Genomic DNA, 18,091 nt, shown 5'->3' with positions numbered 1-18,091 from the left:
ACTACTTCTTTAAAGTGACACTTGGCCCGGTGACCTTTGGGACATGGTTTTACCCCCTATATGAACGTGCGATCATCTTGAAATGTTCAGATCACTTACAACTCAATAGATTCTACCTTCTTGTAGCGTTTCAGCCTGATTGGACCTTGTTTTCACACAAATGGACCCAGAATGATGTGAAATTGTGCTTCGTGCAACATAATTCTGGGTGCCATTTACAAACCATAAGTGCTAATGACTCCATTCCTTTTTGTGGTTGTAGGGGCTGTTGATTGGAGTACACTAAACAAACCTGATCTCTCTAGGACATTCAGAAGCCAAGTTATAAGCCCACAAATGTGTAACTGGACTACTTCTTTAAATTGACACCAGATCCGGTGACTTTTGGGACATGGTTTGACCCCCTTAGGAAAGTGCTATCATCATGAAACGTTCAGATCACTTGCAACTCAATAGATTCTACCTTCCTGTAATGTTTCAGCCTGATTGGACCTTGTTTTCACACAAATGAACCCAGAATGATGTGAAATTGTGCTTCGTGCAACATAATTCTGGGTGCCATTTAAAAACCATAAGTGCTAATGACTCCATTCCTTTTTCTGGTTGTAGGGGCTGTTGATTGGAGTACACTAAACAAACCTGATCTCTCTAGGACATTCAGAAGCCAAGTTATAAGCCCACAAATGTGTAACTGGACTACTTCTTTAAATTGACACCAGATCCGGTGACTTTTGGGACATGGTTTGACCCCCTTAGGAAAGTGCTATCATCATGAAACGTTCAGATCACTTGCAACTCAATAGATTCTACCTTCCTGTAACGTTTCAGCCTGATTGGACCTTGTTTTCACACAAATGAACCCAGAATGATGTGAAATTGTGCTTCGTGCAACATAATTCTGGGTGCCATTTAAAAACCATAAGTGCTAATGACTCCATTCCTTTTTGTGGTTGTAGGGGCTGTTGATTGGAGTACACTAAAACAAACCTGATCGCTCTAGGACATTCAGAAGCCAAGTTATAAGCCCACAAATGTGTAACTGGACTACTTCTTTAAATTGACACCAGATCCGGTGACCTTTGGGACATGGTTTGACCCCCTTAGGAAAGTGCTATCATCATGAAACGTTCAGATCACTTACAACGCAATAGATTCTACCTTCCTGTAACGTTTCAGCCTGATTGGACCTTGTTTTCACACAAATGAACCCAGAATGATGTGAAATTGTGCTTCGTGCAACATAATTCTGGGTGCCATTTAAAAACCATAAGTGCTAATTTCTCCATTCCTTTTTGTGGTTCTAGGGGCTGTTGATTGGAGTACACTAAAACAAACCTGATCTCTCTAGGACATTCAGAAGCCAAGTTATAAGCCCACACACAAAGATGTAACTGGACTACTTCTTTAAAGTGACACTTGGCCCGGTGACCTTTGGGACATGGTTTGACCCCCTATAGGAATGTGCGATCATCTTGAAACGTTCAGATCACTTACAACTCAATAGATTCTACCTTCTTGTAGCGTTTCAGCCGGATTGGACCTTGTTTTCACACAAATTGACCCAGAATCATGTGAAATTGTGCTTAGTGCAGCATAATTCTGGGTGCCATTTAAGAACCATAAGTGCTAATGACTCCATTCCTTTTTGTGGTTGTAGGGGCTGTTGATTGGAGTACACTAAAATAAACCTGATCTCTCTAGGACATTCAGAAGCCAAGTTATAAGCCCACAAATGTGTAAATGGACTACTTCTTTAAATTGACACCAGATCCGGTGACCTTTGGGACATGGTTTGACCCCCTTAGGAAAGTGCTATCATCATGAAACGTTCAGATCACTTACAACTCAATAGATTCTAGCTTCCAGTAACGTTTCAGCCTGATTGGACCTTGTTTTCACACAAATGAACCCAGAATGATGTGAAATTGTGCTTCGGGCAAAATAATTCTGGGTGCCATTTACAAACCATAAGTGCTAATGACTCCATTCCTTTTTGTGGTTGTAGGGGCTGTTGATTGGAGTACACTAAAACAAACCTAACCTCTCTAGGACATTCAGAAGCCAAGTTATAAGCCCACAAAGGTGTAACTGGACTACTTCTTTAAAGAGACACTTGGCCCGGTGACCTTTGGGACATGGTTTGACCCCCTATAGGAATGTGTGATCATCTTGAAACGTTCAGATCACTTACAACTCAATAGATCCACCTTCTTGTAGCGTTTCAGCCGGATTGGACCTTGTTTTCACACAAATTGACCCAGAATGATGTGAAATTGTGCTTCGTGCAACATAATTCTGGGTGCCACTTACAAACCATAAGTGCTAATGACTCCATTCCTTTTTGTGGTTGTAGGGGCTGTTGATTGGAGTACATTAAAAAAAACCTGATCTCTCTAGGACATTCAGAAGCCAAGTTATAAGCCCACAAATGTGTAACTGGACTACTTCTTTAAATTGACACCAGATCCAGTGACCTTTGGGACATGGTTTGACCCCCTTAGAAAAGTTCTATCATCATGAAACGTTCAGATCACTTACAACTCAATAGATTCTACCTTCCTGTAACGTTTCAGCCTGATTGGACCTTGTTTTCACACAAATGGACCCAGAATGATGTGAAATTGTGCTTCGTACAACATAATTCTGGGTGCCATTTAAAAACCATAAGTGCTAATGACTCCATTCCTTTTTGTGGTTGTAGGGGCTGTTGATTGGAGTACACTAAAACAAACCTGATCTCTCTAGGACATTCAGAAGCCAAGTTATAAGCCCACAAATGTGTAACTGGACTACTTCTTTAAATTGACACCAGATCCGGTGACCTTTGGGACATGGTTTGACCCCATTAGGAAAGTGCTATCATCATGAAACGTTCAGATCACTTACAACTCAATAGATTCTACCTTCCTGTAACGTTTCAGCCTGATTGGACCTTGTTTTCACACAAATGAACCCAGAATGATGTGAAATTGTGCTTCGTGCAACATAATTCTGGGTGCCATTTACAAACCATAAGTGCTAATGACTCCATTCCTTTTTGTGGTTTTAGGGGCTGTTGATTGGACTACACTAAAACAAACTAACCTCTCTAGGACATTCAGAAGCCAAGTTATAAGCCCACAAGGTGTAACTGGTCTACTACTTTAAAGTGACACCAGGCCCGGTGACCTTTGGGACATGGTTTTACCCCCTATAGGAATGTGCGATCATCTTGAAATGTTCAGATCACTTACAACTCAATAGATTCTACCTTCTTGTAGCGTTTCAGCCTGATTGGACCTTGTTTTCACACAAATGGACCCAGAATGATGTGAAATTTTGCTTCGTGCAACATAATTCTGGGTGCCATTTACAAACCATAAGTGCTAATGACTCCATTCCTTTTTGTGGTTGTAGGGGCTGTTGATTGGAGTACACTAAACAAACCTGATCTCTCTAGGACATTCAGAAGCCAAGTTATAAGCCCACAAATGTGTAACTGGACTACTTCTTTAAATTGACACCAGATCCGGTGACTTTTGGGACATGGTTTGACCCCCTTAGGAAAGTGCTATCATCATGAAACGTTCAGATCACTTGCAACTCAATAGATTCTACCTTCTTGTAACGTTATAGCCTGATTGGACCTTGTTTTCACACAAATGAACCCAGAATGATGTGAAATTGTGCTTCGTGCAACATAATTCTGGATGCCATTTACAAACCATAAGTGCTAATATCTCCATTCCTTTTTGTGGTTGTAGGGGCTGTTGATTGGAGTACATTAAAACAAACCTGATCTCTCTAGGACATTCAGAAGCCAAGTTATAAGCCCACAAATGTGTAACTGGACTACTTCTTTAAATTGACACCAGATCCGGTGACCTTTGGGACATGGTTTGATCCCCTTAGGAAAGCGCTATCATCATGAAACGTTCAGATCACTTACAACTAAATAGATTCTACCTTCCTGTAACGTTTCAGCCTGATTGGACCTTGTTTTCACACAAATGAACCCAGAATGATGTGAAATTGTGCTTCGTGCAACATAATTCTGGGTGCCATTTACAAACCATAAATGCTAATGACTCCATTCCTTTTTGTGGTTGTAGGGGCTGTTGATTGGATTACATTAAAACAAACCTGATCTCTCTATGACATTCAGAAGCCAAGTTATAAGCCCACGAATGTGTAACTGGACTACTTCTTTAAAGTGACACCAGGCCCAGTGACCTTTGGGACATTTTTTTGACCCCCTTAGGAAAGTGCTATCATCATGAAACGTTCAGATCACTTACAACTCAATAGATTCTACCTTCCTGTAACGTTTCAGCCTGATTGGACCTTGTTTTCACACAAATGGACCCAGAATGATGTGAAATTGTGCTTCGTGCAACATAATTCTGGGGGCCATTTACAAACCATAAGTGCTAATTACTCCATTCCTTTTTGTGGTTGTCGGGGCTGTTGATTGGAGTACACTAAAACAAACCTAACCTCTCTAGGACTTTCAGAAGCCAAGTTATAAGCCCACAAAGGTGTAACTGGACTACTTCTTTAAAGTGACACCAGGCCCGGTGACCTTTGGGACATGGTTTTACCCCCTATAGGAATGTGCGATCATCTTGAAACGTTCAGATCACTTACAACTCAATAGATTCTACCTTCTTGTAGCGTTTCAGCCTGATTGGACCTTGTTTTCACATAAATGGACCCAGAATGATGTGAAATTGTGCTTCGTGCAACATAATTCTGGGTGCCATTTACAAACCATAAGTGCTAATGACTCCATTCCTTTTTGTGGTTGTAGGGGCTGTTGATTGGAGTACACTAAAACAAACCTGACCGCTCTAGGACATTCAGAAGCCAAGTTATAAGCCCACAGATGTGTAACTGGACTAATTCTTTAAAGTGACACCAGATCCGGTGACCTTTGCGACATGGTTTGACCCCCTTAGGAAAGTGCTATCATCATGAAACGTTCAGATCACTTAAACTCAATAGATTCTACCTTCCTGTAACGTTTCTGCCTGATTGGACCTTGTTTTCACACAAATGAACCCAGAATGATGTGAAATTGTGCTTCGTGCAACATAATTCTGTGTGCCATTTACAAACCATAAGTGCTAATGACTCCATTCCTTTTTGTGGTTGAAGGGGCTGTTGATTGGAGTACATTAAAACAAACCTGATCTCTCTAGGACATTCAGAAGCCAAGTTATAAGCCTACAAAGATGTAACTGGACTACTTCTTTAAAGTGACACCAGGCCCGGTGACCTTTGGGACATGGTTTTACCCCCTATAGGAATGTGCGATCATCTTGAAACGTTCAGATCACTTACAACTCAATAGATTCTACCTTCCTGTAACGTTTCAGCCTGATTGGACCTTGTTTTCACACAAATGGACCCAGAATGATGTGAAATTGTGCTTCGTGCAACATAATTCTAGGTGCCATTTAAGAACCATAAGTGCTAATGACTCCATTCCTTTTTGTGGTTGTGGGGGCTGTTGATTGGAGTACACTAAAACAACCCTGATCTCTCTAGGACATTCAGAAGCCAAGTTATAAGCCCACAAAGGTGTAACTGGACTACTTCTTTAAAGTGACACCAGGCCCGGTGACCTTTGGGACATGGTTTGACCCCCTATAGGAAAGTGCTATCATCATGAAACGTTCAGATCACGTACAACTCAATAGATTCTACCTTCCTGTAACGTTTCAGCCTGATTGGACCTTGTTTTCACACAAATGAAACCAGAATGATGTGAAATTTTGCTTCGTGCAACATAATTCTGGGTGCCATTTACAAACCATAAGTGCTAATGACTCCATTCCTTTTTGTGGTTGTAGGGGCTGTTGATTGGAGTACATTAAAACAAACCTGACCTCTCCAGGACATTCAGAAGCCAAGTTATAAGCCCACAAATGTGTAACTGGACTACTACTTTAAATTGACACCAGATCCGGTGACATTTGGGACATGGTTTGACCCCCTTAGGAAAGTGCTATCATCATGAAACGTTCAGATCACTTACAACTCAATAGATTCTACCTTCTTGTAGCGTTTCAGCCTGATTGGACCTTGTTTTCACACAAATGGACCCAGAATGATGTGAAATTGTGCTTCGTGCAACATAATTCTGGGTGCCATTTACAAACCATAAGTGCTAATGACTCCATTCCTTTTTGTGAATGTAGGGGCTGTTTATTGGAGTATACTAAAACAAACCTGATCTCTCTAGGACATTCAGAAGCCAAGTTATAAGCCCACAAAGGTGTAACTGGACTACTTCTTTAAAGTGACACTTGGCCCGGTGACCTTTGGGACATGGTCTGACCCCCTATAGGAATGTGCGATCATCATGAAATGTTCAGATCACTTACAACTCAATAGATTCTACCTTCCTGTAACGTTTCAGCCTGATTGGACCTTGTTTTCACACAAATGGACCCAGAATGATGTGAAATTGTGCTTCGTGCAACATAATTCTGGGTGCCATTTAAAAACCATAAGTGCTAATGACTCAATTCCATTTTGTGGTTGTAGGGGCTGTTGATTGGAGTACATTAAAACAAACCTGATCTCTCTAGGACATTCAGAAGCCAAGTTATAAGCCCACAAATGTGTAACTGGACTACTTCTTTAAATTGACACCAGATCCAGTGACCTTTGGGACATGGTTTGACCCCCTTAGGAAAGTGCTATCATCATGAAACGTTCAGATCACTTACAACTCAATAGATTCTACCTTCCTGTAACGTTTCAGCCTGATTGGACCTTGTTTTCACACAAATGGACCCAGAATGATGTGAAATTGTGCTTCGTGCAACATAATTCTGGGTGCCATTTAAAAACCATAAGTGCTAATGACTCCATTCCTTTTTGTGGTTGTAGGGGCTGTTGATTGGAGTACACTAAAACAAACCTGATCTCTCTAGGACATTCAGAAGCCAAGTTATAAGCCCACAAATGTGTAACTGGACTACTTCTTTAAATTGACACCAGATCCGGTGACCTTTGGGACATGGTTTGACCCCCTTAGGAAAGTGCTATCATCATGAAACGTTCAGATCACTTACAACTCAATAGATTCTACCTTCCTGTAACGTTTCAGCCTGATTGGACCTTGTTTTCACACAAATGAACCCAGAATGATGTGAAATTGTGCTTCGTGCAACATAATTCTGGGTGCCATTTACAAACCATAAGTGCTAATGACTCCATTCCTTTTTGTGGTTTTAGGGGCTGTTGATTGGACTACACTAAAACAAACCTGATCTCTCTAGGACATTCAGAAGCCAAGTTATAAGCCCAAAAGGTGTAACTGGACTACTACTTTAAAGTGACACCAGGCCCGGTGACCTTTGGGACATGGTTTTACCCCCTATAGGAACGTGCGATCATCTTGAAATGTTCAGATCACTTACAACTCAATAGATTCTACCTTCTTGTAGCGTTTCAGCCTGATTGGACCTTGTTTTCACACAAATGGACCCAGAATGATGTGAAATTGTGCTTCGTGCAACATAATTCTGGGTGCCATTTACAAACCATAAGTGCTAATGACTCCATTCCTTTTTGTGGTTGTAGGGGCTGTTGATTGGAGTACACTAAACAAACCTGATCTCTCTAGGACATTCAGAAGCCAAGTTATAAGCCCACAAATGTGTAACTGGACTACTTCTTTAAATTGACACCAGATCCGGTGACTTTTGGGACATGGTTTGACCCCCTTAGGAAAGTGCTATCATCATGAAACGTTCAGATCACTTGCAACTCAATAGATTCTACCTTCCTGTAACGTTTCAGCCTGATTGGACCTTGTTTTCACACAAATGAACCCAGAATGATGTGAAATTGTGCTTCGTGCAACATAATTCTGGGTGCCATTTAAAAACCATAAGTGCTAATGACTCCATTCCTTTTTGTGGTTGTAGGGGCTGTTGATTGGAGTACACTAAAACAAACCTGATCTCTCTAGGACATTCAGAAGCCAAGTTATAAGCCCACAAATGTGTAACTGGACTACTTCTTTAAATTGACACCAGATCCGGTGACCTTTGGGACATGGTTTGACCCCCTTAGGAAAGTGCTATCATCATGAAACGTTCAGATCACTTACAACTCAATAGATTCTACATTCCTGTAACGTTTCAGCCTGATTGGACCTTGTTTTCACACAAATGAACCCAGAATGATGTGAAATTGTGCTTCGTGCAACATAATTCTGGGTGCCATTTACAAACCATAAGTGCTAATGACTCCATTCCTTTTTGTGGTTTTAGGGGCTGTTGATTGGACTACACTAAAACAAACCTGATCTCTCTAGGACATTCAGAAGCCAAGTTATAAGCCCAAAAGGTGTAACTGGACTACTACTTTAAAGTGACACCAGGCCCGGTGACCTTTGGGACATGGTTTTACCCCCTATAGGAACGTGCGATCATCTTGAAATGTTCAGATCACTTACAACTCAATAGATTCTACCTTCTTGTAGCGTTTCAGCCTGATTGGACCTTGTTTTCACACAAATGGACCCAGAATGATGTGAAATTGTGCTTCGTGCAACATAATTCTGGGTGCCATTTACAAACCATAAGTGCTAATGACTCCATTCCTTTTTGTGGTTGTAGGGGCTGTTGATTGGAGTACACTAAACAAACCTGATCTCTCTAGGACATTCAGAAGCCAAGTTATAAGCCCACAAATGTGTAACTGGACTACTTCTTTAAATTGACACCAGATCCGGTGACTTTTGGGACATGGTTTGACCCCCTTAGGAAAGTGCTATCATCATGAAACGTTCAGATCACTTGCAACTCAATAGATTCTACCTTCCTGTAACGTTTCAGCCTGATTGGACCTTGCTTTCACACAAATGAACCCAGAATGATGTGAAATTGTGCTTCGTGCAACATAATTCTGGGTGCCATTTAAAAACCATAAGTGCTAATGACTCCATTCCTTTTTGTGGTTGTAGGGGCTGTTGATTGGAGTACACTAAAACAAACCTGATCTCTCTAGGACATTCAGAAGCCAAGTTATAAGCCCACACACAAAGATGTAACTGGACTACTTCTTTAAAGTGACACTTGGCCCGGTGACCTTTGGGACATGGTTTGACCCCCTATAGGAATGTGCGATCATCTTGAAACGTTCAGATCAATTACAACTCAATAGATTCTACCTTCTTGTAGCGTTTCAGCCGGATTGGACCTTGTTTTCACACAAATTGACCCAGAATCATGTGAAATTGTGCTTAGTGCAGCATAATTCTGGGTGCCATTTAAGAACCATAAGTGCTAATGACTCCATTCCTTTTTGTGGTTGTAGGGGCTGTTGATTGGAGTACACTAAAATAAACCTGATCTCTCTAGGACATTCAGAAGCCAAGTTATAAGACCACAAATGTGTAAATGGACTACTTCTTTAAATTGACACCAGATCCGGTGACCTTTGGGACATGATTTGACCCCCTTAGGAAAGCGCTATCATCATGAAACGTTCAGATCACTTACAACTCAATAGATTCTAGCTTCCAGTAACGTTTCAGCCTGATTGGACCTTGTTTTCACACAAATGAACCCAGAATGATGTGAAATTGTGCTTCGTGCAAAATAATTCTGGGTGCCATTTACAAACCATAAGTGCTAATGACTCCATTCCTTTTTGTGGTTGTAGGGGCTGTTGATTGGAGTACACTAAAACAAACCTGATCTCTCTAGGACATTCAGAAGCCAAGTTATAAGCCCAAAAGGTGTAACTGGACTACTACTTTAAAGTGACACCAGGCCCGGTGACCTTTGGGACATGGTTTTACCCCCTATAGGAACGTGCGATCATCTTGAAATGTTCAGATCACTTACAACTCAATAGATTCTACCTTCTTGTAGCGTTTCAGCCTGATTGGACCTTGTTTTCACACAAATGGACCCAGAATGATGTGAAATTGTGCTTCGTGCAACATAATTCTGGGTGCCATTTACAAACCATAAGTGCTAATGACTCCATTCCTTTTTGTGGTTGTAGGGGCTGTTGATTGGAGTACACTAAACAAACCTGATCTCTCTAGGACATTCAGAAGCCAAGTTATAAGCCCACAAATGTGTAACTGGACTACTTCTTTAAATTGACACCAGATCCGGTGACTTTTGGGACATGGTTTGACCCCCTTAGGAAAGTGCTATCATCATGAAACGTTCAGATCACTTGCAACTCAATAGATTCTACCTTCCTGTAACGTTTCAGCCTGATTGGACCTTGTTTTCACACAAATGAACCCAGAATGATGTGAAATTGTGCTTCGTGCAACATAATTCTGGGTGCCATTTAAAAACCATAAGTGCTAATGACTCCATTCCTTTTTGTGGTTGTAGGGGCTGTTGATTGGAGTACACTAAAACAAACCTGATCTCTCTAGGACATTCAGAAGCCAAGTTATAAGCCCACACACAAAGATGTAACTGGACTACTTCTTTAAAGTGACACTTGGCCCGGTGACCTTTGGGACATGGTTTGACCCCCTATAGGAATGTGCGATCATCTTGAAACGTTCAGATCACTTACAACTCAATAGATTCTACCTTCTTGTAGCGTTTCAGCCGGATTGGACCTTGTTTTCACACAAATTGACCCAGAATCATGTGAAATTGTGCTTAGTGAAGCATAATTCTGGGTGCCATTTAAGAACCATAAGTGCTAATGACTCCATTCCTTTTTGTGGTTGTAGGGGCTGTTGATTGGAGTACACTAAAATAAACCTGATCTCTCTAGGACATTCAGAAGCCAAGTTATAAGACCACAAATGTGTAAATGGACTACTTCTTTAAATTGACACCAGATCGGGTGACCTTTGGGACATGATTTGACCCCCTTAGGAAAGCGCTATCATCATGAAACGTTCAGATCACTTACAACTCAATAGATTCTAGCTTCCAGTAACGTTTCAGCCTGATTGGACCTTGTTTTCACACAAATGAACCCAGAATGATGTGAAATTGTGCTTCGTGCAAAATAATTCTGGGTGCCATTTACAAACCATAAGTGCTAATGACTCCATTCCTTTTTGTGGTTGTAGGGGCTGTTGATTGGAGTACACTAAAACAAACCTAACCTCTCTAGGACATTCAGAAGCCAAGTTATAAGCCCACAAAGGTGTAACTGGACTACTTCTTTAAATAGACACTTGGCCCGGTGACCTTTGGGACATGGTTTGACCCCCTATAGGAATGTGCGATCATCTTGAAATGTTCAGATCACTTACAACTCAATAGATTCTACCTTCTTGTAGCGTTTCAGCCGGATTGGACCTTGTTTTCACACAAATTGACCCAGAATGATGTGAAATTGTGCTTTGTGCAACATAATTCTGGGTGCCACTTACAAACCATAAGTGCTAATGACTCCATTCCTTTTTGTGGTTGTAGGGGCTGTTGATTGGAGTACATTAAAACAAACCTGATCTCTCTAGGACATTCAGAAGCCAAGTTATAAGCCCACAAATGTGTAACTGGACTACTTCTTTAAATTGACACCAGATCCAGTGACCTTTGGGACAAGGTTTGACCCCCTTAGGAAAGTGCTATCATCATGAAACGTTCAGATCACTTACAACTCAATAGATTCTACCTTCCTGTAACGTTTCAGCCTGATTGGACCTTGTTTTCACACAAATGGACCCAGAATGATGTGAAATTGTGCTTCGTACAACATAATTCTGGGTGCCATTTAAAAACCATAAGTGCTAATGACTCCATTCCTTTTTGTGGTTGTAGGGGCTGTTGATTGGAGTACACTAAAACAAACCTGATCTCTCTAGGACATTCAGAAGCCAAGTTATAAGCCCACAAATGTGTAACTGGACTACTTCTTTAAATTGACACCAGATCCGGTGACCTTTGGGACATGGTTTGACCCCCTTAGGAAAGTGCTATCATCATGAAACGTTCAGATCACTTACAACCCAATAGATTCTACCTTCCTGTAACGTTTCAGCCTGATTGGACCTTGTTTTCACACAAATGAACCCAGAATGATGTGAAATTGTGCTTCGTGCAACATAATTCTGGGTGCCATTTACAAACCATAAGTGCTAATGACTCCATTCCTTTTTGTGGTTTTAGGGGCTGTTGATTGGACTACGCTAAAACAAACTAACCTCTCTAGGACATTCAGAAGCCAAGTTATAAGCCCACAAGGTGTAACTGGACTACTACTTTAAAGTGACACCAGGCCCGGTGACCTTTGGGACATGGTTTTACCCCCTATAGGAATGTGGATTCATCTTGAAATGTTCAGATCACTTTCAACTCAATAGATTCTACCTTCTTGTAGCGTTTCAGCCTGATTGGACCTTGTTTTCACACAAATGGACCCAGAATGATGTGAAATTTTGCTTCGTGCAACATAATTCTGGGTGCCATTTATAAACCATAAGTGCTAATGACTCCATTCCTTTTTGTGGTTGTAGGGGCTGTTGATTGGAGTACACTAAACAAACCTGATCTCTCTAGGACATTCAGAAGCCAAGTTATAAGCCCACAAATGTGTAACTGGACTACTTCTTTAAATTGACACCAGATCCGGTGACTTTTGGGACATGGTTTGACCCCCTTAGGAAAGTGCTATCATCATGAAACGTTCAGATCACTTGCAACTCAATAGATTCTACCTTCCTGTAATGTTTCAGCCTGATTGGACCTTGTTTTCACACAAATGAACCCAGAATGATGTGAAATTGTGCTTCGTGCAACATAATTCTGGATGCCATTTACAAACCATAAGTGCTAATATCTCCATTCCTTTTTGTGGTTGTAGGGGCTGTTGATTGGAGTACATTAAAACAAACCTGATCTCTCTAGGACATTCAGAAGCCAAGTTATAAGCCCACAAATGTGTAACTGGACTACTTCTTTAAATTGACACCAGATCCGGTGACCTTTGGGACATGGTTTGATCCCCTTAGGAAAGCGCTATCATCATGAAACGTTCAGATCACTTACAACTAAATAGATTCTACCTTCCTGTAACGTTTCAGCCTGATTGGACCTTGTTTTCACACAAATGAACCCAGAATGATGTGAAATTGTGCTTCGTGCAACATAATTCTGGGTGCCATTTACAAACCATAAATGCTAATGACTCCATTCCTTTTTGTGGTTGTAGGGGCTGTTGATTGGAGTACATTAAAACAAACCTGATCTCTCTACGACATTCAGAAGCCAAGTTATAAGCCCACGAATGTGTAACTGGACTACTTCTTTAAAGTGACACCAGGCCCAGTGACCTTTGGGACATGGTTTGACCCCCTTAGGAAAGTGCTATCATCATGAAACGTTCAGATCACTTACAACTAAATAGATTCTACCTTCCTGTAACGTTTCAGCCTGATTGGACCTTGTTTTCACACAAATGAACCCAGAATGATGTGAAATTGTGCTTCGTGCAACATAATTCTGGGTGCCATTTACAAACCATAAATGCTAATGACTTCATTCCTTTTAGTGGAAATGGGGGCTGCTAATTGGAGTACTCTAAAACAAACCTGACCTCTCTAGGATATTCAGAAGCCAAGTTATAAGCCCACAAAGGTGTAACTGGACTACTTCTTTAAAGTGACACCAGGCCCGGTGACCTTTGGGACATGGTTTGACCCCCTTAGGAAAGTGCTATCATCATGAAACGTTCAGATCACTTACAATTCAATAGAATCTACCTTCCTGTAACGTTTCAGCCTGATTGTACCTTGTTTTCACACAAATGAACCCAGAATGATGTGAAATTGTGCTTCGTGCAACATAATTCTGGGTGCCATTTAAAAACCATAAGTGCTAATGACTCCATTCCTTATTGTGGTTGTAGGGGCTGTTGATTGGAGTATACTAAAACAAACCTGATGTCTCTAGGACATTCAGAAGCCAAGTTATAAGCCCACAAATGTGTAACTGGACTACTTCTTTAAATTGACACCAGATCCGGTGACCTTTGGGACATGGTTTGACCCCCTTAGGAAAGTGCTATCATCATGAAACGTTCAGATCACTTACAACTCAATAGATTCTACCTTCCTGTAACGTTTCAGCCTGATTGGACCTTGTTTTCACACAAATGGACCCAGAATGATGTGAAATTGTGCTTCGTACAACATAATTCTGGGGGCCATTTACAAACCATAAGTGCTAATTACTCCATTCCTTTTTGTGGTTGTAGGGGCTGTTGATTGGAGTACACTAAAACAAACCTAACCTCTCTAGGACATTCAGAAGCCAAGTTATAAGCCCACAAAGGTGTAACTGGACTACTTCTTTAAAGTGACACCAGGCCCGGTGACCTTTGGGACATGGTTTTACCCCCTATAGGAATGTGCGATCATCTTGAAACGTTCAGATCACTTACAACTCAATAGATTCTACCTTCTTGTAGCGTTTCAGCCTGATTGGACCTTGTTTTCACATAAATGGACCCAGAATGATGTGAAATTGTGCTTCGTGCAACATAATTCTGGGTGCCATTTACAAACCATAAGTGCTAATGACTCCATTCCTTTTTGTGGTTGTAGGGGCTGTTGATTGGAGTACACTAAAACAAACCTGATCTCTCTAGGACATTCAGAAGCCAAGTTATAAGCCCACAAATGTGTAACTGGACTACTTCTTTAAAGGAGACATAACATGCTTTTAAGTTATTCCTTTTTACATCTAAATCCTTCAGTTGGGGGTCTAAATACAGTGGAACTGCAGTTCTTTGGTCTGATTTCCTCATTATTGTTGCTCTACAGACCCTCATCTACCCCTGTTCTGAGTAGAGTCTTGAGAACGAGCCGTTTTGGGGTACTGTCTCTTTAAACTGGAGGAGGAGCTGTAAACTCCGCCCCCCTCCATTGTGCAGTCCTGTACTCTCCTCCCCCAGTCGGACTTTGTAGTTCTATAGAGAAATCATTATTTAGCATTGCAGATTTAGCATAGCATATTAGCATTTTTAAAACACGTGGGGAGAGTAGTTCATCAAGCTGTTTCATGGCTGCTAACTCTCTCATGCATTTGTCTGTAGTCACTCACACACACCCGTCACGGCCGACGGAGGGACAAGCGAGCAGGCACACGCGCGCGCGCACACACACACACACACATACAAGGAATGCTGCTTGCTTATTTCTGTAAAAAATGTTTAAAAAAATGATACAGCTCATTAAAACACCATTCAAAGAATATATTTTATTAAGATCTCTATCTATATACATACATATAATTATAAATAATTTTATAAGTAGTCTTATTTTATATTGGGTGTCTTAATGGCTGAAAATGGATAAAAAGCAGTTACATTTTAATTTAAAGATTTGAGATTCTAGTCAAAAATAAAGAACATTCCTCCAAGTGTTCTTTAATGTCATCATTATAATTCTAATGCTTACAACTTTGTTTTTATTGTCTGCAATGCGTAGCCTATATCTTTATTAAATGTGTTTAGCTGTAAAGTGGTAATTCTCTCTAATGTGTACAGAGAGGTGGACATCAGTGCTGCAGTGAAATTCCCAAGATCAGTCTGCTTTGCTAACAAATATAGTTAAATCTTAACTGCATTCTAAATAAATACTGTTAGGTGAAAACATCAGTAGGCATTGAGTTATTGATACAATCCCTAACAGCCAGAATGGAAGAAGAGCATGCTGGGTCATCCTGGACCTGAGCCTGTTCTGTGTATTTACCTACAGGATGCAATAAATGTCTACAAGGCTGAGTTTGGACCATTACATCTAAAAGAAAGCATACAATCAGTGATTTTTTTTATTGTTTACATTAATATACAAATTTTCTAAGTATTAACCTCACAGCAAATAAGTAGAACAATATAATAAACAGGCTTTAGTAGTTAAAACAGGCGTTGTGCACACAGGTGCTTTGTGTCTCGGTGCTGGTGGTGTCTAGGTCTCAGAGTTCCTGTCCTCCTGCCGTCTTCTGTTGTCCTCAGGATACGGATTGATGTTTCCTGATGATGAGGGAGGGGCAGTATGTGGGCTTCAAACTGGTCCTGGACAACAGTGGGAGACCTCCGTTGTCTGAATACTGAGATCAGAGAGTTGGTGAGATGCAGATCTTCTCTACCTCATCTAGAAACGGAGTTGGTTCAGGGAAAACTTTTCCAAAGACCAGTTCCATGATGTCATCGCCATATTCTGCAATGATAGACAATAACTTTAATGACATATTTTGTTTACAAGCAGCTTTAGGAAAGTTGTTTCTTTAGCTTTCATGTTTATAGTCACGTTTGTGTTTGTTCACAAGTTCACTTTGCTGCAGTGACTTCATATTTTCCTACAAATGTAATAAAATAGTGACACTAAAATTATACAAATGATTCCTTATGAAAGGAAGCTCATTAGAGAGCAGTGCAGACAGACTTACTACATGCTGCAGCTGTTTTTGTAGGCCAGCTGCTGCTGAACTTGGGGAAAGTTATTCTGTACACGTCCAGATCAGATGGTCGATTACAGAAAATAATGTAATTCAATAATTTCTAAACAGACTAAACAAGTAAAACATCAAATAAATCACTCTGCTGTCATCAGACGGAGTGATTCAGGGGGTGAGGTGTTCTTAATGATGAGGGTGGCTGAGGTGTGTCATCACTCACTTTGGTCTGGTCCAGACCGTCTCTTTACTGGTGGGTCTCCTTCCTCAGTAGGTGACGTGAAACGCCAACATCTGAACGTTCTGTGTTCCTTAGAGGAGAAGAAAATTAACATTAGCAAGCTGGCTAAATTATTTTTTACTAGCATCTCAAGGACTTGGAGAAGCAGATCTTCACTTACCTAAACATCAGACCAGTTTGTCCCAGCTGAGCTCATCAGGGCGTTAGTCTGACAGCCTGTCAGTGAAACACGGCTCCAGTCTTCTGGATGTGGACTCTAAAAAGCAAAGGAACATTTTTACTTTGTTTTAATTATTTTACAGCCAATTTTATCAGCTTTCCGACGCTCACGCTCATACAGACGGTGAGCTTTGCTGCGTCTGACTGATGCAGAGTTAGTTTTTATATCTGCAGTGAGACAAAAAACTAACCTCACTTCACTTAGAGATCGTTCTTTAAAACTCTATTAAATCCACTGTGTTGACGCATTTTAATGACTTTGTCACGCTGCATTTTAGCTGATATGGGACTTTATTTACTGGATGCTAAGATTACATCACACTCATGTAGAATAACACACAGGCTCTCTGCTGTTACAATCAGTGGGAGGTTATCATCTGGTGTAAAAGAAGGCGTTGATCAGAAATCACGTTTTATTCCACGAAAATCAGCCAAATCCACATTAATCTGGGTGCTAACTTTACTAGCATACTGTGCTAGCGATAGCAAGCCGGATGCTAACGCTTTAGTGCTGCTAATGCCCGTAAATCTAAAGTAAAGTTTGTCGACATTTTAGAGTGATATGAAGCTTACCGCTCTGCTGCTGTGTCCCGGTGCTGCCAAATTCAGATGGAAATAACTCCTTTTAGATAGATGAAGCCCTCAGTACTTAGCCACTAGCCTGGAGACAGAACGAACGAACCACGCGCGCGCGTGCGCACGCACAAACACACACACAAACAAACGCAAACACACTACTTTTTCTTCTGTGTTTTTTTAGCAGTAGTGTCATCAGCTCCTGGGTTTAAATACTGCCACACCACCCTTCCTTAAAACGAGGAACAGTTTTGAGCTGTGTGTGGCTAAAATAACCAGACATTTTGCATTTTTCCAATAGGACTACAAAAAATCTTAGCGAGAAGAAAAAATGGCGGATTGGCTCTGTGTTTAGCCGAGGGCCATTACCATATTTGGTAGTTATCCTCACTAAATTAATTACTGATGTAATAGATAATGTAAAAACTGAACGGGTGGACAAATATGCCCAAAACTTAATTATTAAATATCTAAATAGCAACTCCAGTGAATAATATAAGCCTTTTTGCTCACTTAGACGCTTAAAATGTGAAACACCCCGTGTTAATGGATAAAAAAGTGGGTTTTTCATGTTATGTCTCCTTTAAATTGACACCAGATCCGGTGATCTTTGGGACATCGTTTGATCCCCTTAGGAAAGTGCTATCATCATGAAACGTTC

General features: G+C 40.8%; 1 long non-coding RNA gene across 1 annotated transcript; it reads right to left on the bottom strand.

Annotated features, from left to right (window-relative positions):
• Positions 1-16,026: 16,026 nt before the first annotated feature.
• LOC139062357 (uncharacterized) lies at positions 16,027-17,549 on the bottom strand. The gene is made up of 4 exons (XR_011515932.1): positions 17,428-17,549; positions 16,796-16,891; positions 16,618-16,705; positions 16,027-16,159 (listed from the first exon to the last, which is right to left on the bottom strand). It is a non-coding gene; the product is annotated as an uncharacterized lncRNA (long non-coding RNA).
• Between the last annotated feature and the right edge of the window lie 542 nt (positions 17,550-18,091).

Source organism: Nothobranchius furzeri, chromosome 13 (genome assembly GCF_043380555.1).
Source record: "Nothobranchius furzeri strain GRZ-AD chromosome 13, NfurGRZ-RIMD1, whole genome shotgun sequence".
In the NCBI taxonomy this organism is placed as follows: domain Eukaryota; kingdom Metazoa; phylum Chordata; class Actinopteri; order Cyprinodontiformes; family Nothobranchiidae; genus Nothobranchius; species Nothobranchius furzeri.
This window is presented reverse-complemented; position numbering and strand designations above follow the sequence as displayed.